The sequence below is a fragment of the Epinephelus fuscoguttatus genome, linkage group LG17, assembly GCF_011397635.1.
Source record: "Epinephelus fuscoguttatus linkage group LG17, E.fuscoguttatus.final_Chr_v1".
Taxonomy (NCBI): Eukaryota; Metazoa; Chordata; class Actinopteri; order Perciformes; family Serranidae; genus Epinephelus; species Epinephelus fuscoguttatus.
Genome location: NC_064768.1, coordinates 1,611,506 through 1,635,274, shown reverse-complemented (window position 1 = coordinate 1,635,274; position 23,769 = coordinate 1,611,506). Strand labels below are relative to the sequence as shown.

At 43.2% G+C, this 23,769-nt stretch overlaps 1 pseudogene; it reads left to right on the top strand.

The window, feature by feature from the left end:
* Positions 1-512: 512 nt before the first annotated feature.
* LOC125905169 (uncharacterized) lies at positions 513-3,155 on the top strand (annotated as a pseudogene).
* Positions 3,156-23,769: the final 20,614 nt, after the last annotated feature.

Genomic DNA, 23,769 nt, shown 5'->3' with positions numbered 1-23,769 from the left:
TATCCATACCAGCTATTACTGGTGGTGAATAAAAATGTGTGTTAACATACATCTTGTCTAATGCAATGAGCTAAATCTTACAGCTGCTCTCATAAAGAAAAGTCCTTCTCAGAAAACCTAGTTTGCTTAGTTTTGCTGAGGTAAACATATCCTGCATCCATGCATTACATGTCTCAGAGTTAATACACAGAAAAATAAAGTGTTCCCTTGCATGCATGTTTATGGATCAGTGACTAGCTTGCAGCACCCCTCCCTTTGCCATATGGGAGTGCATCATACAACAACTGGAGGTTATATATGGGGAGCAATTTGGGGTTCATCGTTATTTCTGAGTACACATATCAATGATTCATTAATATAATATCTTGAAGTCTGTCCTCAAGTCATCACCATCTACTATATAATCCTTGATTAAGAGTTAATCAGGAACTAATCAAACAGTGACTCATTAATTATCAGGTGTTTTTTGTGGTGTTGTCGGGGGCCTCCCTAGTGTAGTGGTTAGAGCACTCATGCGGAAGGTCCAGGGTTCGACGTTCCTGCTGGGGTCTACGTGAGCAAAGGCATGCGCTCGCAAGAGATTCCCACTGCCGAATCAAATCAAATCAAAGATTAGATTCCTTAGGGAGTAACTCCGGAATCTGAGGCAAGTCCTCAAACCAGGGCGCGTCTCAAGTACGTTGTAGAAGGGAGGTTCCAGACGTAAAAATGGATTCATTCATTTCTGTGATGTTTCTGGAGCTGCTTTACTACACTAATGTTTGGCAGCCACAGTTAGCCCTTCTGTTTTCTTTGCACATTGCATTTTAGGACAATAACATTATTAAAGTCACAGAGAAATTGAATGAGAGCAGAAAGGACAATCCCATTCAATCAAAGTAGCATGATAGTCAGAGTAGCACACAGTTTTATAGGAAACAGGCATTGTGGCAGGATGCACCATGTTCTGACCTTTACCATGGCCATAAAGGTCATCATCCAAGCATCTTGCTGAGTGGTAGTAGGAGAACAGCTCAAATCCTGTGTGCAGCTCCCACCCATCAGGGTTTAGAGTTCAGTCCGCACAAATGTCTCTCCTTGGTTCTGCCTTCCCCATGCTCCTTTATATTTTCTGACTGAAAATAACCCTCAGTCCCGGCGTCTCCATTCAAGCTCCGCCAATGAGATCTCTCCGACTCCGACTCAGACCGCAGGGGTCCGCAAATCTCAGGCCTCCTCTCCTCCTTCAGCGAGAACCAGACACCACGGGCATGGGCGTAGGCACCAGCTCCAACCCTCTCCTTATCGGCAGCTGACGCCATCGCCTAGGCTTCCAGCTCCCGGCTCTCCACCACGGCGCACCCGCGCTGTGTCCTCATCTGTGAGCCAGCAGTCTGAGCCCAATATCAGAGACTGGACCGTCACTCGTCTCTAACGTTTCCTGCGGAGCGAGGGCATCCCATTTCATAGCAACACCAACAAAACCACATTTTTTTGACTGTATTCAGCCTCTATAAATGCAGCAACAGACTCCATACCTCCCGCTCTTCTGGCTTCCTCACCCGTGCCACCAACTGCCGGTGTCATCAGGCGTGACGTCACAGGGCTGTCGCTGCCTCAGCCATAGCCTGCATCATCAGCCCCCTCTGGTGGGGGCCAGGTTGTATGTCCCCCTGTGCCTGCTCCCTCTGTTCCTGAATTCTCTCAGATGATTTCAGCTTTCTTTTCATCCGTGTCTTCGCAGACTTCACAAAATCCCTGTGCACATACATCCTTTCATCCCATCATCCCTTCCTCTACCCTTCCTTCAGCTGTTCCCAGCAACACAGCTTCTGCTTCTCTTTTTTCTGCAATAGCCAACGCAGCAGCAGGAGAGCCTCAGTCAGCAGCTCAAGGGGTCCCACCACAGGCTAACCAACTCTGTGATCTCCAGCCTCCTCCTTCACTTCCAACTGATCTATCCTTGTCCTTTGCATGTCTGCTCCTTTTGCGGTGGTGCATGTGCCAGGAGCACCTACCCCCAGAATCCAACCACAGCTGCAGACCAACTTGTACAGCACCTCAGCACCCCCGTTCAGGTAAATGTTCTTGCTACCGCTCTACAAAATCATCCTGATAGACAGCTTGTTCATTTTCTCATAGATGGCTTCACACATGGTTTTCATCCCATATGGCAGTTCTCCCTGACATTTCCCACGTCTATCACAACCTCCAGTCTGCTCTTGCAGAACCTCACACCATCGACACCCTGTTGGCCAAAGAGGTCAAAGAAGGATTCATGATAGGCCCGTTCGATATTCCTCCTTTTCCACTGTTCTGCATCAGCCAAATAGGTGTTGCCACTCGCAAATACTCCGGAAAAAAAGAGGCTAATCATGGACCTGTCTTCCCCACATGGCTCACAGATTCCAAGCATCAACAGTGACATTCCCAGTCCGTATTTCTCCATGCAATATGCAACCATCGACCATGCCATCACCCTCATTCGGCTAGCAGGACATGGAACTTGGCTTTCTAAAGCAGACATCACCAGTGCATTCAAAGGTTGGCCCATTCATCCTGACTTCTGGCGTTTTTTTCGGCATTTGCTGGAAAGGGGCATATTATTTTTCCGTGCACCTTACCTTTGGCTGCAAAAGCAGTCCTAAGATCTTCGATTCTCTTTCAATAGCCCTATGCTGGATCCTTACTAACAACCACAGGCTCCCTTACATTCTCCATCTTCTCGACGATTTTCTCGTCATCACTCCACCATCCTCACCTCCTCGCCACGAGCTCAATACGCTCACTAACGCTTTCTCTGAACTCGGCGTCCCTCTTTCTGAGGAGAAAACATCAGGACCTGGCACTTCCATTGAGTTCCTAGGCATCACCCTGGACTCAATTTCCTTCCAAGCATCTCTGCCCTTGGAGAAAAGTCTGAGGACATTAAACTTTTCACAGACGCATCTCCCTCCACAGGTTTTGGCGGCTACTATGGAGGGAGATGGTTCGCCTCCGCTTGGCCCCCAGAGTTCGAATCCCTCGATTCAGAGTCCCGCTCTCCTTCCTCTGCGCTTCACGAGCTGTATCCCATCATAATAGCTGCCATTCTTTGGTGGCACGAATTGTCAAGGAAGTCCATACTTATCCACTCTGATAACACCGCAGTCGTAGAGATCCTGAACAAAGGTTGATCTCGTTCTTTAGCCATCATGCAGTTCCTGTGCAGATGCACCTTATTCTCAGCTCAACATCAGTTCATCCTCTGGGCAGCCCACATTCCCGGTCATCACAACAGCATTGCTGACTCATTGTCTCGCTTCTCGGTCCAGAAATTCAGACACTTGGCTCCAGAATCAGATCTTCACCCAACACCTATCCCACCGTTTTCAGCCACAATATTCAACTTGCTCCACAGCTGTCAAACCTCTCTCATGCCACACTTGCCACTTACTTCAGACCTTATCAGCCTCTGCATATGGTTGAACTAACCCTAGAATCCATGTTTCTGCTGGCCTTTTTCGGATTCCTGAGGTGCTCTGAATCTGCCCCGACTTCATCCGTCTATAATCCTTCTCATCACCCCAGTCTATCTGACATAACCATCCACACTGCTGACTCACTCATATTCACGCTCCGAAAGAGCAAAACAGATCAGTTGGGAATTTCTTTCCAACCTCAGCCCATACGAGCCACTGACCGAATACATCAGCTCCAGGTATGCTGCCAAGGCATCACCTCAACACCCACTCTTTCTCACTGAAACAGGAAAAATGGCCAATCGATTCTGGTTCCAGAAACACTTACACCAAGTCCTACGCATTTCAGGCGTATCTCCAGAACTCTATTCTAGCCACTCCTTCCGCATCAGTGCAGCATCCACAGCAGCCAGACTAGGCATCTCAGACCAAACCATTCAGGTCCTAGGCCGCTGGTCATCCCAAGCATATCGCTCCTACATCCGCAACAACATCTTAACAATCTCCGTCAAGCTCACGTTCAAATCAGTTCAATTTAAATCTGACTCTTTTGGGGGCCAGTAATCAGCTTGGGTGGATATACATGCCTGAGACGGAATGCCCACACTGAGTCTCCCTCCGCCCGGTCTTCAGTACATCCTCCCAGACCAGTCTAACAGATGACATCTTCCCTCTACCTCACCCACATCCATTCATCTATTCTCAACATTCAATAACTCCTGCATTCCATTAAACCTTTAAACGACACATTGTTGTGCTGTGGTTCTTGCTAGTGAAATGTAGTTAACCTGTTAACTTAGGTTCGGGAGCAGAACCACGCCTTAACCACACCTCTAATCACCTGCCAAGCCTACTTTTACCGGGTCAACCCATCCTACCCTGTTTGTCTCAAGATTTCTCGACCCACCCTGCCTTTCCCTTCCCTTCATCCTTCCATCTTCCGACTTCTTCCCTTCCCTCATTCCTTCATCCCCTCATCCCATCATCCTCCTACCTCATCCCTACCCTCATCCCTTCATCCCCTCATCCCTTCACTCCTTCCTTCCTATTCAGTCCGGTGCATACCTCTCCCATGTCTCATTCTAGGCACTGTCTAGGGGCCAGTTATCAGCTCGGGTGGATATACATGCCTGAGATGGAACGCCCACACTGAGTCTTCAATACATCCTCCCAGACCAGCCTAACAGATGACATCTTCCCTCTACCTCACCCACATCCATTCATCTATTCTTAACATTCAATAACTCCTGCATTCCATTAAACCTTTAAATGACATATTGTTGTGGCGTGGTTTTTGCTAGTGAAGTTATCATTCGGATTCACCCAGTGACGATTATGAAGAGAGCAACTAGGGAAAACCTGGGGCCTTACTTATAAATGTGACGTATGCACAGAAGGCGGCGTATACCACTCTCTAAGCAAACTCAGGGATTTATAAAAATCAAACTTGACGGGAAAATGTGGGGTCTTCCACAGAAGCTGTGACTCCCACTTGTGGGATAATAAAGTTTACCTTGACCTTGACCTTGACTCAAGCATATGCACAAAACTGCAGACATGAGACACTGCGACCCCCGTGGCAAAAAGATGAAAAGGAAGAAATGTTGTGAATTTGATATCGTGTAAAATAAAGACAGATATGACCTTTCACGTTATATATTTGAAGAGTGTACCCACAAAAACAGATAAACATGAATAAAGAACAAACATGTTTTTGACTGATAGTCCCTGATGTGCACAGATAAAAAACACAAGTTAGGAGACTAAATACAAGTAGATATCTTTATTTCAAAATAACTCTTTAGGTACATTCTATAATCATTAGATAATATGATGAACTTTAGTCTGTCAAATAATGATGTAAACAGTTGGACAAATCAAGTATACGCTGCTGCCATTTTCGATGCCTTAGTCGAGCAGATAAGACTGGAGAGTGTTATTGTTATCCTATATGAGCCAGTATATTTTGTTTTATAATGTGTTTGTTTTATGGCTTTTAATTCTCTTTATTGCTGTGTGTTAAATGTGTTGTATGCCATTGTAAAGCGCTGTGTCACTGTTACAAAAAGTGTAAACAAATAACGTGTATAATCATAATTATTAATATTTATCTTGCGTGTTTGTTGGCCAAAACTCTGTTACCATCAGGGAATTCCTTTTCACATACAATCAGTCAGTTGATGGGTGGGTATAAAAAGCAGCGATCACAGTGCGTAAAGATGCATGATGGCTTATTTGGCACTGTTAGAGTATGTGGTGGATGGGACACTCTGGAGGGAGCGGATATTCAGGGACCAGCAAGACCTACTGGCCAATGATGATGAGTGGCTTATGAGCCAGTTCCGACTGCCACGTGCAGTGCTGCTGGATCTCTGTGCTACGTTTGGCCCGAGGTTACAAAGAAGCACCCGCAGGAACCGGTGCTGAGCTGCACAATGTGGCGCAGCTAAGAAGTGCCACTATGGCTTGATGCCCCGACCTCTATCCCCAGGCATTTGAGCCAATTGCTGCTGCTGTGCGCCAGCGTCTGGATGTGATGCATTTTTCATGAAAACAAGATGTATTTTAAAAAAAATTTGGGTCAAGACCATCAGATTATTTGTCAAACAGCTGTGGCAATTGTATTCCTCACTCAGAGTGTTTATTTCAGACAGTCACTGAAACTGTCTGTCAGCTTGAAACATCACTTGGTTTTCTGTCTAAATAAATCAGCACAAATAGCCTTAACACCTTTATATCAAACCACTTCCTCTTGACTTCTGACACAGTCTAAGGTGGCAGCATTTACAGCATCTGCCACCAGCTGTCACTCCGCTGCATTTTTAGCCTTACTAATGCCCATATTAAGTCCACCAAACATCATTGTCTTTCCGTTATCAACTTCCCCAACAAGAACTTCAACTTCACGTTGTGTGAAGTTTTGTTTTTTACCTTTTTTTGCTACATTTGCCATGCTCATCTTTGTGCACTTTCTTGGTAATGAATATTAATTCAGGGCGTTTCACTGGCCATTTATTATGGAGCTTTATCCCTATCTTTATAGAGTGGTCTATCAGTTTGAGAGCATTATTTATTGATTTTACATTCAAAAACCCTGCCCTCACACTCAAATAGCCTCTCCTTGCGCTTGGATCTACTCTGTCTCTGCTCAAACTGTGTGCTCGCACTCAGATACCATGTTGCTCGCACTCAGATACCATGTTGCTCGCACAGATTTCCTGCTCGAGCTTCGGCTTTTCTCCTCGCGCTCAAACTGTTTCTGTGCGCTCGCGGAATTTCTGCTCTCAGATTTCTGCCCTGCGTTTGGATTTTTTTGTGTAACAACCCTGTCAAAATCCCCCAACCAACAGAATGCCAGATTTACTGTTGACCAATGAAATCCCTTCCTCCTTGTGGGCGCGCTTGCCTTAGAGTGTCCCGTCTGGGCAGGTACTCTTTAACCGGGTTCATCCACTCCCACCCTCCAGGGAAATTAAATGTTCTTCCCTTGCTTTCTTTACCACTTTTGAAATAAAGGGACTGTTAATTTAGACACGCGCATCCAGCTCATCAAAAGTCTCTGCTTTGGGTCGGCCTGGTGCCATAACATATATTACCCGCCCACATACGGAAGTCGCCACTGAAGGCGGAATTTCGCGGTGTTTGTTTGGAACTGAGCTCGCGGGACACAGCATCTCATCGCAGTTGGTTTGGGGTCATCCCTATGTTCCCCGGGTTCTGTGTTCCCCATTTAACCCTGCAAAAAAGGTTCTATGTTCCCTGCTTACACAAAAAAGGTTCTATGTTTCCCTGGTTCTATGTTTCCCTCTTACTAAAAAAAGGCTCTTTGTTCCCCGCTTATCCAAAAAAGGCAGGAAACATAGCAGTTGCATTAATATGTTGTTTTAACATCTCTAAACACACACACAACGGAACATAATGAGGAGAAATTACAATCAGAAACTTACCCTTTGGGCAATCTGTGGTGGGCAATCTGGGCAATTATATCCTTTACAGAAGGTTTTTTAATCCAGCCGTTAAATGCAGTGTTTCAGTCAGTGCAGATTTCTTCGAGCAGCCCAAGACCAACTGGTAAGAAAAGAATAATTATCATGGCTGAAATAAAGATAAATAAGCTGTTAAGTGCAGCGTTTATTCTGGAACTCTGTTTAGTAAATCCACCATGATTATTTATTAGTTTTGTGATAAAAATAAATGCGTCTATGTTGTTGATCACGGATGTTGATATCACCTGTTCAGTTCGGTCCTTCTACCAATCAGATACTCAGATTTCTTCCTCTCTTGTTTTTATGATGGTAGCGTCAGGAGCAGCCAAAGACCACCTGATGGCAAGATAGTTATCTACCAGTGTTCGTCAACAAAAGAATATTGATCATGGCCAAAATAAAGATAAAGATAAATAATTATGTACAGTTAATGCGTTTCCCCCTTTGCTTATGGGTACAGGGAAACATGTATGAAACACATAGTTTACATAGTTTAGTTTATTTAATGCAGAATTTTAAAAAAAATAAATAAATAAAATTTGTCATTGAAATGAGTAAGGCATTTTTAAAAAATCTTTATATCTAATTATGCAGCATAAACATTTCGGACACCCAGGCAACAACTTCAAACTTTGTTCGCCATTTGAAGAGTCATTCTGCCCAGTAAGTGCTTGTCAGTTAGCTAATATTATCTGCTTAGTTGGTAGTTAGCTAATGTTAGCTTGATACAATACGGGGGTGGGGTGGGGGGTGGGAGGTCATTCTGTTTTTTAATTTATTTGCTAACATTAACCTCAGACCGGCTGTACGTTTTATGAACGAGCAACACAGGGTTAAATGAGCTAAATGGGTGATTTGGTGTGTGTGTGTGTGTGTGTGCGCACGCACGCATGGGGGTCCTCCCTGCAAAGTAAACATTGCAGCGATGAAGTCAGTGTTTACTGACAGTTACTTATATCTTGTCTTTTCACTTTATTAAGATCAGATTCTGCATGTAAAATTACAATAATAAGGTGACTTGACTTGGACTTGACCTGTTACAGGACTTGACTTGGCTTGACTTGACTTGACATAACCTGTGACTTGACTTGACTTGACTTGACTTGCCCAAGAAAAAATGACCTGGGACTTACTTGAGACTTGAAGGTTAAGACTTGAGACTTACTTGAGACTTGCACATGTGTGACTTGGTCCCATCTCTGGAAATCTGTACTGACTGAAACACTGCATTTAACGGCTGGATTAAAAAACTTTCTGTAAAGGATATAATTGCCCAGATTGCCCACCACAGATCACCCAAAGGGTAAGTTTCTGATTGTAATTTCTCCTCATTATGTTCTGTTGTGTGTGTGTTTAGAGATGTTAAAACAACATATTAATGCAACTGCTATGTTTCCTGCCTTTTTTGGATAAACGGGGAACATAGAGCCTTTTTTTTACTAAGAGGGAAACATAGAACTAGGGAAACATAGAACCTTTTTTGTGTAAGAGGGGAACATAGAACTTTTTTTGCAGGGTTAAATGGGGAACATAGAACCCGGGGAACATAGAACCCAGGGAACATAGATACGCTCCCGTTGGTTTCAGGTAAGCTAACTGGAAGAAATTGGCCAAAAATAGCTTTGTTAGTTATTCTATGACCATTAAAAGAGGTTACTGGTGAGTAGTGAGGCACGACTGGATGTATATAGCACATGTCCCCACCAGCTAACGTTGTCTTTCGTTAGCTGATAACTAGTTTAGCTCATGTCAGCTAACAGGCTAAAACTGTAGTGTTTTCATTTTATTTTCCCTAGCTGATGTTATCTGCTTATCTGGTTATTGTGAGCACTCGTTTTGGGTTGAAGTGGAAGTTTCTACCGTTTTTTTTCCCCGTTAAAGGGTTTTTTGGGGGGAGTTTTTCCTTATCCGCTGCAAGGGTCATAAGGACAGAGAGATGTCGTATGCTGTAAAGCCCTGTGAGGCAAATTGTGATTTGTGATATTGGGCTTCATAAATAAAATTGATTGATTGATTGAATTGAAGTGCCCGGAGCTGCCACCCGTGGTCCCGTGGTCCATGCCCCCCCTGGCCTGACCCCCCCCCCCCGGCCTGACCTCCGCAGGGTGAGAGGAGCGGAGAGAACTGATAGGTCAAATAGTGAAGTTTAAGGATGCCTTCAGTATGTTGTTAATGTGATTTTATGGGGAATTTATCAGTCTTTCTGCAAAGCAAACTGACCTGGTGGCTACAGATAATAGCGCAGTTTTGAAACCACTGAGCTGCTGTTAACAGTTAACAGAGTTACGGGATCCTGTTATTTAACTGTTTCAACACTAAATTAAGCAGTGACAGACCCAAAGCCTTCAATCTGGCTAAAATACAGCTGAAATGCTAACAAAAACAAAAATACAGTGGTGAAGTTGGAATTGTTTCTTCAAGTTATGTGCTCATCGTCTTCTCTGTCTTTTGCAGGCTGCCAGGAGAAGTGGACTGGCCATCAGATATTGTTTGTGGAAATTTGAAAATAAAGTTTGTCAAACTGACTTTTGTCTCTTCATTGTGCACACTTACACACAAAATAGGCTATGGTAACAGTCAAGCTAATTTTGAATGTTAGCATTGATTTCTCACATTGAATGGTGAAATATCTGTAGTTTGAAAGGTCCAACCTAAATGAATGAAGGTTGTAGTTAACGACGCGTGGTGGTCAGTCACGTCTCAGTGACGTCTTGGCAATAAGCGAACGCTCTCCCTGCTAAGTCTTAACGTTCTAAACTTGATAAATCGGGCGACATCTGCCAGGTGTGCTATCTGGAGTGAGTGCTGATATAGAGTATAACATCACTGGGACATGTAACAGTAAAATCACTCCGCTCACAGGTGTTATAAATATAAATACAACCGTTAATTAACCAACTGTCACACTCACTACACTCATGCAAACTGACACTATAGCGTTGAATCCGGCCGTGCCAGCATCCAGGTTTGCCAATGTTTCATCAGCCGAACTGGACGAAGTTACACAGTTGCAGATCAGTGTAAATACAAAGTAGTTTGTGAGTTCCTGGCGTGTGTTAGAGCAATAAATAGAACATCTATCTTTCTATTGCTCTGGCGTTTGTGCTGCATTGCCTAGCAACAGACTGGGGGAACTGGGGTTTTTTCGCAGAGCTACATAACAAATAATTTATTTCATCACCTTTTGTTAACATTTCCTTACTCAGCATTGCTGTTGAAGCTGTTGTTGAACTGTTGTATAAAAGCAATATCACACTCGAGGTCGTGACGTACTGTATATCGTCATGGCTGTAATTGTCTTCAGCACTGCGGCCTCGTGCCATAGTGCCCATGACGGAATCACAGCCGTGACGATATACAGTACATCACTCCCTCTCGTGAGATATTGCTTAAATATATACATATACTGTATATATGTAAGGGATAATAGTGAGCCGGTGACTGTTGAAAAATAACTCCTGACAGGGGAAGAGGGTGGGAGTGGATGAACCTGGTTAAAGAGTACCTGCCAAGACGGGACACTCTAAAACTAAAGCGAGCGCACCCACAAGGAGGCAGGGATCATTTCATTGGTCAACAGTAAATCTAGCATTCTATTGGTTGGGGATTTTGACAGGGTTGTTACACAAAAAAATCCAAGCGCAGGGCAGAAATCTGAGAGTAGAAATTCCGCGAGCGCACAGAAACAGTTTGAGCGCAAGGAGAAAAGCCGAAGCTCGAGCAAGAAATCTGTGCGAGCAACATGGTATCTGAGTGCGAGCACACAGTTTGAGCAGAGACAGACTACAATCTCCAGCTCCATCCGACCCTCACTCGTGAACAAGATCCCGAGATACTTAAACTCCTCCACCTGAGGCAGGACCTTCCCCCCCAACCTGGAGTGGACAACACCCTTTTCCAGCTGAGGACCATGGTCTCAGACTTGGAGGTGCTGATTCTCATCCTAGCCGCTTCACACTTGGCTGCGAACCGTCCCAGCAAGAGCTGGAGGTCACTGTTCGATGGGGCTAGGAGGACCACGTCATCTGCAAAAAGCAGAGATGAGATCCTTCCGTCACTGAACCTGACACTCTCCACCACTCGGCTGCGCCTAGAAATTCTGTCCGTGAAAGTTATGAACAGAACTGGTGACAGAGGGCAGCCCTGGCGGAGTCCAACTCTCACCAGGAACAGGTCCGACTTACTGCCAGCCACACGAACCAGACTCGCGCTCCTTCAGTACAGGGACTGGATGGACCTTAGCAAGGGGCCACCAACCCTATACTCCCGCAGCACCCCCCACAGGATCCCCCTGGGGACACGGTTGTAAGCCTTCTCCAAATCCACAAAACGCATGTGGACTGGTTGGGCGAACTCCCATGCCCCCTCTGGCACACTGGCAAGGGTAAAGAGGTGGTCCACAGTTCTGCATTCAGGACGAAAACCACATTGCTCCTCCTCAATCTGAGGTTCAACTATCGACCGGACCCTCTTCTCCAGCACCCTGGAGTAGACCTAATTTAAAGCAGGTCAGCTTCAGATGGTGAGTTGTAGGTCTCCCACAGTTAAAAGATTTTTAACCGCTAATGCGGCTCAGCTGCTGACTTCCGCGTTCACTTCTGCGGTAACCTATGATCCGTGACAACCACAGGCCCGATGGCTTAAAACCTTAGTCCATGTTAAAAAGTACATACAATAAAAGCTGAGAGCAAGTGGTTTGTTAAAAAAAAAAAAAAAAAGCGAGAAACTGGATTAAAAGCTGTGTTTTACTGGACCGAAGTGACGGGGAAACCAGTGACGCAAACCAAAAGAAATCAACATCAATGAAGGTCATTTTACTGAAAAGTACATCCCTTTTGTTTTTGAGCATTAAAACAGAAAATGAACCTCATTCTTAACTTCACTTGGTAATGGAAAAAGGCTATCAGTCTGCTCCTCGACCTGCACAGTAGCTAGAGGCTCAAACTGTTATGCTGGCCTGAGTTGGGATAGCCCTGCTTGATCCATCTCCTTACTGGCACAGGGCAGCTCTACCCTTTCCCCCACCTTCACTACACAACAAGCACCATGATTCAACAGCTTAACCCAGGAGCCCCCAAAAGCCCCCCAACACCAAAGCCCTGTAAGGTAAAAAACAAACAAAAAAAAAAACAACAAAGAAAAGCATACAATCAAAAGCCTTCTCCTAATCAATAGACATAATAATAACATTAATATCATATAACTGACCTGTTGCCAAGTCTTGCCCCTTGAATGCAGACTGGACAATTATAGCCAATCATAATAGTGCATAAAGGCCTACTCTGCTCTACAGGAACCAGCTGGTTGAATATCAGTGAAATTTCCCTTTATTTTCATTGTCTTCTGTCTCAATTGCCATTTATGTTGTAGTTCACTTTTGACACGGATTTCTGGTTAGGCTTTAGCTACTAACTATCTTTATTTTGTTTACCTGTTTTTCGCTTATGAGTGAGTTTGACATCCTGGATATATCCTTTAGACCAGGGGTATTCAACTAAAATTCAAAGAGGTCCAAATAAAGAGAATTTCCTTACGCAAAGGTCCGGAACATCATAATGTCTAACTTTAAATGTGATTTAGTGTGATATATACTGAAGTAGCCTTGTAGTTGTATCAACGTCTGCATGTAATCAACATCTGACAGTCAAATCAAAAAAAGAAAGTACGATTCAAAAACATTACGACAATATTAATTGTCACTTAACATTGAACTATACAGATATGCATTTGAAAATAAAATGGAGAAAATAAATGAAATAGTTTTTGAAAAACTGTGCATCTTAAAAATTAAGTGCTTCATTTTAGAAAAAATTAAAGTGTAACAACAGCTTGAATTTTCCTTTTTCTCTGTTAACTTTCACATCTTGACTTAACAGTCCTAAATAACAATTGAACAGCTTTACAGTTTCTCTTTCTTTCCCTCTTTTCCCACTCTCCCCACTTCTTGTTGTTCAGTGAGAGAACTGAGTTCGAGCTTGTCCTGCCAGGATTTTAAATCTGGACTGGAATGATGTCAGGGCCATTCTCATACACGTACAGGTGCTCATTGGTGAGCCTGGAACGATATTTAGTTTTTATTATGTTCATTGTGGAGAAAGCTGCCTCGCAGCTGTATGTGGAGCCAAACGTGGTCAAGATGTACAGGGTTACTTTCCTCAGACCAGCGAAAGCTTCCTCTGTCTCTCTCCCTGTCTCTCGCTCCCTCGTCTCTTCCTCTGTGTTTCTCTCTGTCCCTTGCTCACTCACCTCTTCCTCTTCGTCTTCTCTCAGTGTATCAATTTCTTTCTTTTTCTATATTTCTATTTTTCTATCGTCTTTCCGCTTCTCACTCGCCTTTCACCTCTCTCATTTGACTGTATACAGAGTCACAATGTTAATCACCTGGAATGCAGAGATTTGATTGGCTGGGTGGCATCACGTGGGATGGCTTAACTCGCATGCAATTGGTCTGTTCATTTCCTGATCAGCTATACTGGTACCGTAAAGACTAGAAACGTTGTGCCAGTTTAAATAGAGGCATCCCGTCATAATTTAAAATCCCTTGATAATTTATTGGTTATAGGTCCCAGTCTGTATAGGACGGCGTCTGGGTCTGCCCTCGGACCACGATCCGCCTGTTAGTGACCAAGGCTTTAGACACATATTGTAGACCCCTTGTCTGCTTGTCTCTGAAATTGCTTTTTTGTTTTTCCAAATATTTTACATTTCTTCAGAGAGTCCAGTTAGTTACAGTAAAGGCTTCATGTTTACTCCAGTAGGTTGACAGACCATCACAAAGGGGCAGGGGTTAGTAAAGTGTTAATTTATAGATATCAAACACATCTGATATCAAATCAGCAGATGAATAAAGATTTTCACTCTGTTTGATAAAAGTTAATAGAATCCTATAGTCTGTGTAAGAGAGCTACTGGTCTCCAGTTTTTCAAAGTAGCTAAATCTCCCTTTTTCAGCAGCAGAGGGAAAACTGCATGCCTACAGGTTACTGGAAGGATCCCTTTTCGAAAACACTCAACACTCATGCTCAAAAGGTCCTGTTCCAAACACTCTAAAATTGTTAAAAAAAAAAAAAAAAAAGTTTTTTAGTAAGCTGTCCTGGAGCCTTGTCTGACACCATCTGAAACACTGCAGCAGTTCATTCAGACTCATGTCCAAGCTTAGAGTGTCCTGAACCTCTGGACATGGCTGAGGAAGCCTCTGCAGAAGCTCTGCAACAGAGTCCACATCACAACTATCCTCCCTGAACAAATCTGTAAAGAAGTCCACTGCATGCTTTGTCATCTCAGCCAGCTCCGTGGTCACCCTTCCCTCAGGGAGATGGAGACACACCATTTATTTACTCTGCATGACCGAATTCTCAAAATTAAAAAAGAACGTAGTTCGTGTGTCCATGTCTGGGAGTCTATTGAAGCATGCTCAGACCGTAGCTCCTTTGTCTCTCTCTTGCAGGAAGCAGTTCAGCTCCTGTCTTTTAGAGTGTAAGAGGGCAGTGTTCTGCTGATCAGTTTTTGAGACAGAGGCATTGTCCAGGTCTCTTACCTCCTATAGCTCTCTTAACTGTGAAATTAGATGTGTGTTGCTGACAGAACACACTTATTTGGGCTTTTCCTAAATCCAACCATTGAGTAAGGGAAAGGAAATTGTCTTTGCTATTCTAGATCTCCTGTGGACCCAAAACAATTTAAATTTTCCACATAAGTTAGGATCATGTAATAACTAAACATGAAATTGGCAAAATGATTTACCAGTGCGGGCTCTGACAGTTAACAGCTCAAGCAGTGAAAAATGTTCGGTTAATTTGTAACCTTGGTTCTTTGAGTGAGGAGATAATCTCCCCACCCAGAAGTTATATCACAACTATGGGAATTATCCCCATCTGGGGTAATCGACGTGGAAAATGAATAATCTTTAAGACACACCACTTTACATGGCTGGCATGCGCCAGGCTATAAAAACCCCACCCACTGATTAACATTGGAATGGGTACCGAGCAGCCTTGAGCCTGGGGAGATAATCTCCTCACTCAGAGAACCAAGATTACAAACCAACCGAACGTTCTCTATCATATCAAGATTATCTTCCCACCCAGTAGTTATGTCATATAACTATGGGAACCCTAGTTCCTAGTGGCTGTGTGCCACTGTGCCAATGCCCAGGCGCGAGATGCAACCATAATCAATTAATCAGTTCAATTAATCAATTTTATTTATAAAGCCCAATATCACAAATCACAGTTTGCCTCACAGGGCTTTACAGCATATGACATCCCTCCCTCACAGCGGATAAGGAAAAACTCCCCAAAAAAAACCCTTTAACGGGGGGAAAAAACAGTAGAAACCTCAGAAAGAGCAACTGAGGAGGGATCCCTCTTCCAGGACGGACAGACGTGCAATAGATGTCGTACAGAAGAGATCAATATGATAAATTAACAGTAATCCATATGTCACAATGAGACAGAAAGAGAGACAGAGAGAGATGCAGGACAGATGGTAATGACAGTAGCTTACAACAACATTAATGAAAGTAATAATATTATAATTATAATTCTGGCTGTTGTTATGTATATATATGTTATATATATGTTGAAAGTATATATTAATATCTGATGGTATACATATGTGACAATAATCATATCTGTATAATAACAGTAGAAGTATGACTAATGATAACAGCAGCAGCAGGAGGCATCTGGCAGGACCACGGCAGCAGCACAACCACACACGTCACACCATTCAGGCACCGCTGCAATGTAAGTTAACCTGAGAGACAGTGGAGCACAAAGGCTCCGGAGAAGAAGCCGAGTTAGTGAGCTGCATTATGGCCGAGTTAGCAAGATGCAGTAACAGGACACGAGAGATAGAGAGAAGGAGAGAAGGTGCCCGGTGTATTATAGGGGGTCCCCCGGCAGACTAGGTCTAAGTCAGCCTAACTAGGGGCTGGTACAAGGCAAGCCTGAGCCAGCCCTAACTATAAGCTTTATCAAAGAGGTAAGTCTTAAGTCTAGTCTTAAATGTGGAGACAACCAACCCTGCCAGATGCAGAGGTTGGGTACAGGAAGACCACTCATTTGGCCGGCCTGCTGCCAGGCCATTGACAATAATATACAACATCACCCTGGCTGGGTAAGGCAATGTGAGCAGAAATGCCCTATTCTTTTCTCTGCAGCATGGACTGTGACAGCCAGAGATGGCACCTGGCCACCCAAAAACTTGCCATAGCCTGCCAGCAGCTTCATCCTGCTCTCTCATGAGCTTTGGAAGAAGTGAGGACACACATTGTAGTTCGGCTATTAGATCCGTACTGCACTCCTTCAGCTGGCCAACCAGATGATGCTGGCACAGGGACAGAATGGCACCCATGTTTGCCAGCTGTGTCTGGACTGTCATGGCTCCATGCATTTTTCCAACAATTAGCCCTGCCAAGGAGGGACTTTGCCATCAGAGTCCGTCCTTGGCAGGGCTAAGTCTTCATCTTCTTCTAACCGCTTCAACCTCTTGAGGGTCGCGTGGGGGCTGGAGCCTATCCCAGCTGACATTGGGCGAGAGGCAAGGTACACCCTGGACAGGTCGCCAGACTATCGCAGGGCTGACACATAGAGACAAACAACCATTCACGCTCACATTCACACCTATGGACAATTTAGAGTTATCAGTTAACCTAGTCCCCAATCTGCATGTCTTTGGACTGTGGGAGGAAGCCGGAGTGCCCGGAGAGAAGAGAGATATAACTACTGGGTGGCGAGAATATCTCAATACAATAGAGAACCAGACATGTAAAACTGTAAAACACTTAGAATACCATGTGATATTGTCACCCAAGTTATCTGTCTTGTGAAGGGTGCTTTATCCTCCACACATCAACTAATTTTATTTGCTTTAATACATAAGACAAAAAGAGGATGACTGAAAATGTGGCTCCTCTCTAGTGCTATCTAGAGTAAAATCAGTGCAACAATCTCTCCACCCAAAACAACACACTAATCTCAATCAGTGCAACTTAATTTCTATTTCAATATTTTAAAAGGCCTTTATGCTCAGAGCCTCAAATTTGCTCAAAGACAAACCTCCTCTATTATTGCTTTCACCACTTGTTGAGCAGCTCCAGCTCAGTGAAGGTGACAGGAGAAAAAGCGAGAAGAGAAAAAATATTCTCCCTTTGTTGGGTCGATGACATCGCAGGGTCACATGCCACAGTGACCAGTGGTGACACTTGCCACTATTTCAACTGATCCCAAATCAAGGAAAAGAAGAAAATAAGTATCCATGAAAAACAATACCTCTATGTAACTGTTTTGTTTATGTGCAAAATACAGAAGTACAATCACTAAAAAAAAATGTGTACAGAACAATCAACCACACTGGCTAAAACGATGCTATTCCTATCTCTGCTGCTTCCCACCAAACCCATTTGGGCTGTCACACTAACACAATACATCATCAGTTCGGTTGCAATGCTTCAAAAAGAGCCAAAGCCCCAAGTAAACCAATAGCATTGTTTATATTGTAACATGGTTCTCTGGGGGTCATGTTGAATCCCTTTTTGGGCCCTCCTCACATGGTTCAGTTCCATAAACTCTTAATAAAAATGGTCTGCAAACATCATTTTACAAGCTGGAAAAAATTCTGATCACAAAAATAGACAAGTGTAGTTTAATTTTTAATTGTTTAAAGTACTTTATTTGATAATAAAGTAATATAAATTGTTAAAATGCTAATTTTGCAATAAAGCAACACTATACCTTTATGAATTCCAACCTTGACAGTTTTTTGGTATTTATCTCTACAAGTTAACCTATATAAATGCATAATGTCAATTGCAATAGAGTTCAGGCTATGACATTGTATAGTCTACCATAACTATACTATATCATAATAGTCTGCAGTTTGTGTCCTGTATGCTCATATTTTACAAACAGGTTTCTTTCACTGACAAAATTAACTCAGTGTCATTCTATGACTCTTCAATAAGAAGAGGATAAAATTAGCACCGCCCAGTTGATGTTAGCAGGGATGGATCAGACGTTAGTAGTTTGGAAGACAACAAATTGCTAACAACCCAGCAAGTAACTCAACAAATGGTGGTGACATCCAGTCTGTCAGGAAAGACACAAACCAGGACACTGAAAACAGGCATTTAAATGAAACAAAACAAATAATCAAGCACTGAATTGTAACTCACTGTCTTCTTTTGAAGAACGTTATGATAGTTTAGTTCGATAAATTGTTTGAAGTTTGCTGAAATATGTTAACACTCTTTAGCACATGCATTCCTATGGGCTGTTTCACAATAGTACAATGTCTTCTGGGGGTAATGCTCAGACAAATAAACCTTTAAAAAGAGCTCATTTTTAATGTTTTAAATTTCAAATGAAATGAAGCTTAAACTTAATGGTTTCTGAATATGCTGAATGAATATTGTATTAAGGTTTCTTAAAAACATTTTACATTAACCCTCTGTTGTCATTTCTTACCATTATGGTACTGTCTTGCTTTAAGATAACATACCCAAAAGTGTATCCCCCAGAAAATATTTTTGAAAGTTTCTCTAAATTATGTTTAGTTTGTCTATTTTATAAACAAACTCATTACAAGCATTTTTTAACCAGCTGGCATCATAATGTGTACCGTAGAGGGTTAATAGCATTAGAATTGGACCTTGTGGAGAGGTAGGACATGTGATCCCCGTCTGGCTGTGAACCACAGAGTGTCTTTGTCTGCTGAGGGTTTCGAAGTGTTTTGGCTATGAGGACATCCTTCACTGATGCCCTGCCTGAAAGAGAAACAGGTGTGTCTGCAGTGGAGAGATTAAACTCTCTTTGATTGTTTGAAGCTATTGACTGCAGAGCACACATGTAGACAGAAATCCAGCAGTAGCACCTTTCACAGCATCAGGCCTCAGGACGCTATACAAAACGAACCTTTGTATGATTCTATTTTGGCCTTTTTACTTAGTATGTTTGCAGAGAATGAATTTCTGCTGCTTTTGATGTGGCTCTCACCCACTCTTTGATGTATAAAACACAAAAAATGTATTCAAACTATAGGAAACAGGAAAATTAATATTTATGGGAGAGGGGCTTTATAAGATATACTGTGGCTATACCCAGCAGTTGCACGGTATATCTATTAATTGCTTCTTGTTCTAGTTGAGATTGTGACTACATGACTTCCTTCCACTTGTGATGTTACATCCATGATTTTAAAAAGGCTTGCAGTATCACTGGCTCGGGTGTAATCCTCCTATTCAAATATGTGTGAACTCTGCAGGTAGAACTGTGTGTTTTTGTATTCAAAGAATGACAGTGCTCTATGAATGTAAGACACCAGGGTTTGGCAGGATGTGGAGACAGTTCAAAGTATTGTAAGCCTGTGCTTAAGCCAGGGGCTTGCAATGTTTTGTAACTTTAAGGTCCACTTCTGATTGTTGAAAAAATTCCCTAGACCACCTTCCCAAACAAAAAATAATAATAATATGACAAAAAATATATAAAAGAATGAGAAATAAAATGATCTGGCCTATAATGCCACTGTCAGTTGTTCATGTCGTGATGACTTCTTGTTGAGCCTGAAGCCTGTCCCTTTTCATTCCTTTTCGGATGCTTTGTGTTTAAAGTTGGATTTAAGGCTTTTGTGTAGAATGCCTTTTTGTCATAGTATTTGCTGAAACTATACTATACTATATATTCATGTCACTATATTCACTCAGCACTAAATAGTCTGAAAAAACATACGCCTCTGCCTACTCTATTGCCTTATCGCACTTCTATTGGCCTTACTGCTCAAGAACAAAATCCAACACATTCTGACTCCGACCTCGTCACACATCAACATTTGGTCATGGACTTTCCACGTACTGATATGATGTGCAATAACAACAATAATAATAATAATAATAATAATAATAATGCATTATATTTATAGGCTCCTTTTAGGACACTCAAGAACACCTTACAAGACACAGTAAAAAAAAAAACAAGTAGAAATGTATCCATAGATCAGGCCAATTCAATTAGCGGACTGGGCAGGGATCGGTACCGAGACCCAGTATTAAACGGCCCAAGGCAAATTTAATCAAGACCGTAATAATATTAAGTTTTGCCATTGGCGTTGCATTTTAAAGTTTCGGTTTCATGTATCATCGGCACTTTGTCAGGACATGTCGGGGGGCAGCAGGAGCATGTTCAGCCCACTTGACATGCTGCTGTGTTGTGGTGTGGTGTGGTCGATTCAAGTGCTGGAATTTGTTATTTACGTGACCTGAGCACAGCACAGGCTCCGCTCCAATTGAGTGAGTGTACAGTGCTGTGCTGCGCTGTCCAGGGCACCATTTAGGCTAGAACCGCCACTGCTCCTCAGTAGAGGGGGGACAGAGAGCAGGATGAATGACTCATACTGATGTTTGTCTTCATGCTTTAACATTACTTTCTTCACTCAGTATTGTGATGTCAGGAGGAATATTTATATTCCAGTGAGATATTATTGGGTGTTAAATAGTGACTTTGTTGTTGTAAACATGACTGTTGCTGACATGGACTGTATAAAACTATGTCATGTGTAACTGACCTATAAGGAAAACGTCAGGAGGTGAGGTGTGTGCATGTATGTGTGGAGGAGAGGAGAGAAGGAGCGAGGGAGATGCTGGTAGGGATAGTGTGTGTTATTAGATACTGTTAATCTCACTTATTATGCTTCTGTGCATTGATAGCTCTTTTTTATTCTGTTTCTGCATAATGTTGAGGAGAGCATGCCTGTATATATATATATATATATATATATATACAGTAGCGGGCGGCACGGTGGTGTGGTGGTTAGCACTCTCGCCTCACAGCAAGAGGGTTGCCGGTTCAATCCTGGGTGTGGGAGCCCTTCTGTGTGGAGTTTGCATGTTCTCCCCGTGTCAGCGTGGGTTCTCTCCGGGCACTCCGGCTTCCTCCCACAGTCCAAAGACATGCAGATTGGGGACTAGGTTAATTGGTAACTCTAAATTGTCCATAGGTGTGAATGTGAGTGTGAATGGTTGTTTGTCTCTATGTGTCAGCCCTGCGATAGTCTGGCGACCTGTCCAGGGTGTACCCCGCCTCTCGCCCGATGTAGCTGGGATAGGCTCCAGCCCCCCCGCGACCCTCAAGAGGATGAAGCGGTTAGAAGATGAATGAATGAATGAATGAATATATACAGTACAGGCCAAAAGTTTGGACACACCTTCTCATTCAATGCGTTTTCTTTATTTTCATGACTATTTACATTGTAGATTCTCACTGAAGGCATCAAAACTATGAATGAACACATGTGGAGTTATGTACTTAACAAAAAAAGGTGAAATAACTGAAAACATGTTTTATATTCTAGTTTCTTCAAAATAGCCACCCTTTGCTCTGATTACTGCTTTGCACACCCTTGGCATTCTCTTGATGAGCGTCAAGAGGTAGTCACCTGAAATGGTTTCCACTTCACAGGTGTGCCTTATCAGGGTTAATTAGTGGAATTTCTTGCTTTATCAATGGGGTTGGGACCATCAGTTGTGTTGTGCAGAAGTCAGGTTAATACACAGCCGACAGCCCTATTGGACAACTGTTAAAATTCATATTATGGCAAGAACCAATCAGCTAACTAAAGAAAAACGAGTGGCCATCATTACTTTAAGAAATGAAGGTCAGTCAGTCCGGAAAATTGCAAAAACTTTAAATGTGTCCCCAAGTGGAGTCGCAAAAACCATCAAGCACTACAACGAAACTGGCACACATAAGGACCGACCCAGGAAAGGAAGACCAAGAGTCACCTCTGCTTCTGAGGATAAGTTCATCCGAGTCACCAGCCTCAGAAATCGCAAGTTAACAGCAGCTCAGATCAGAGACCAGATGAATGCCACACAGAGTTCTAGCAGCAGAGCCATCTCTAGAACAACTGTTAAGAGGAGAGTCAAATAGCTGCTAGGAAACCACTGCTAAGGAGAGGCAACAAGCAGAAGAGATTTGTTTGGGCCAAGAAACACAAGGAATGGACATTAGACCAGTGGAAATCTGTGCTTTGGTCTGATGAGTCCAAATTTGAGATCTTTGGTTCCAACCGCCGTGTCTTTGTGAGACGCAGAAAAGGTGAACGGATGGATTCCACATGCCTGGTTCCCACTGTGAAGCATGGAGGAGGAGGTGTGATGGTGTGGGGGTGTTTTGCTGGTGACACTGTTGGGGATTTATTCAAAATTGAAGGCACACTGAACCAGCATGGCTACCACAGCATCCTGCAGCGACATGCCATCCCATCCGGTTTGCGTTTAGTTGGACGATCATTTATTTTTCAACAGGAGAATGACCCCAAACACACCTCCAGGCTGTGTAAGGGCTATTTGACCAAGAAGGAGAGTGATGGAGTGCTGCGGCAGATGACCTGGCCTCCACAGTCACCGGACCTGAACCCAATCCAGATGGTTTGGGGTGAGCTGGACCGCAGAGTGAAGGCAAAGGGGCCAACAAGTGCTAAACACCTCTGGGAACTCCTTCAAGACTGTTGGAAAACCATTTCAGGTGACTACCTCTTGAAGCTCATGGAGAGAATGCCAAGAGTGTGCAAAGCAGTAATCAGAGCAAAGGGTGGCTATTTTGAAGAAACTAGAATATAAAACATGTTTTCAGTTATTTCACCTTTTTTTGTTAAGTACATAACTCCACATGTGTTCATTCATAGTTTTGATGCCTTCAGTGAGAATCTACAATGTAAATAGTCATGAAAATAAAGAAAACTGAATGAGAAGGTGTGTCCAAACTTTTGGCCTGTACTGTAGGACGGACCTACCCGCGATCACTCTCCTTGGTTCTGACCAAAGAACAGTGCTAGGCGCAGTGGGCGGGGGGGGGGGGGGGGACCCCCAGCGCCCCCGCTGCCCATAGCACCCCCATAGCACCCCCAAGAAATGCTCAAACAAAATTTCATTTTTTCACTGTCACTGAATAAAATTGTTTTTGTTCAATTGTGTGACATTATCTGGTGGGCATATTATTAATAGACTATCTATGAATAGGCTAATGCATCAGTTAGCGAACGTTCTGTAAATAATGTATTATCGGGTGCCTGATAATACATTATTTATGGTAGGTCCTGCCCGGAAAGTCTCGATTAAAGTCAAGAAGGAGGTCAGGGTCCAGAATCAAGGAGCGGAACACCCAAGACCGCTCCTCTGGACCATACCTCTCCCAGTCCATGAGGTACTGGTACTAAATTGACCTGACTTGACTGGATAAATGAGAGAGTTTGTAAACATATGTTTTGATATAGTTTTGCTACTGTTAAACGTGGACCCAGTAAATCAATATGTTCGCAGTTTTCCATGAAGGCATGGCATGACTAATT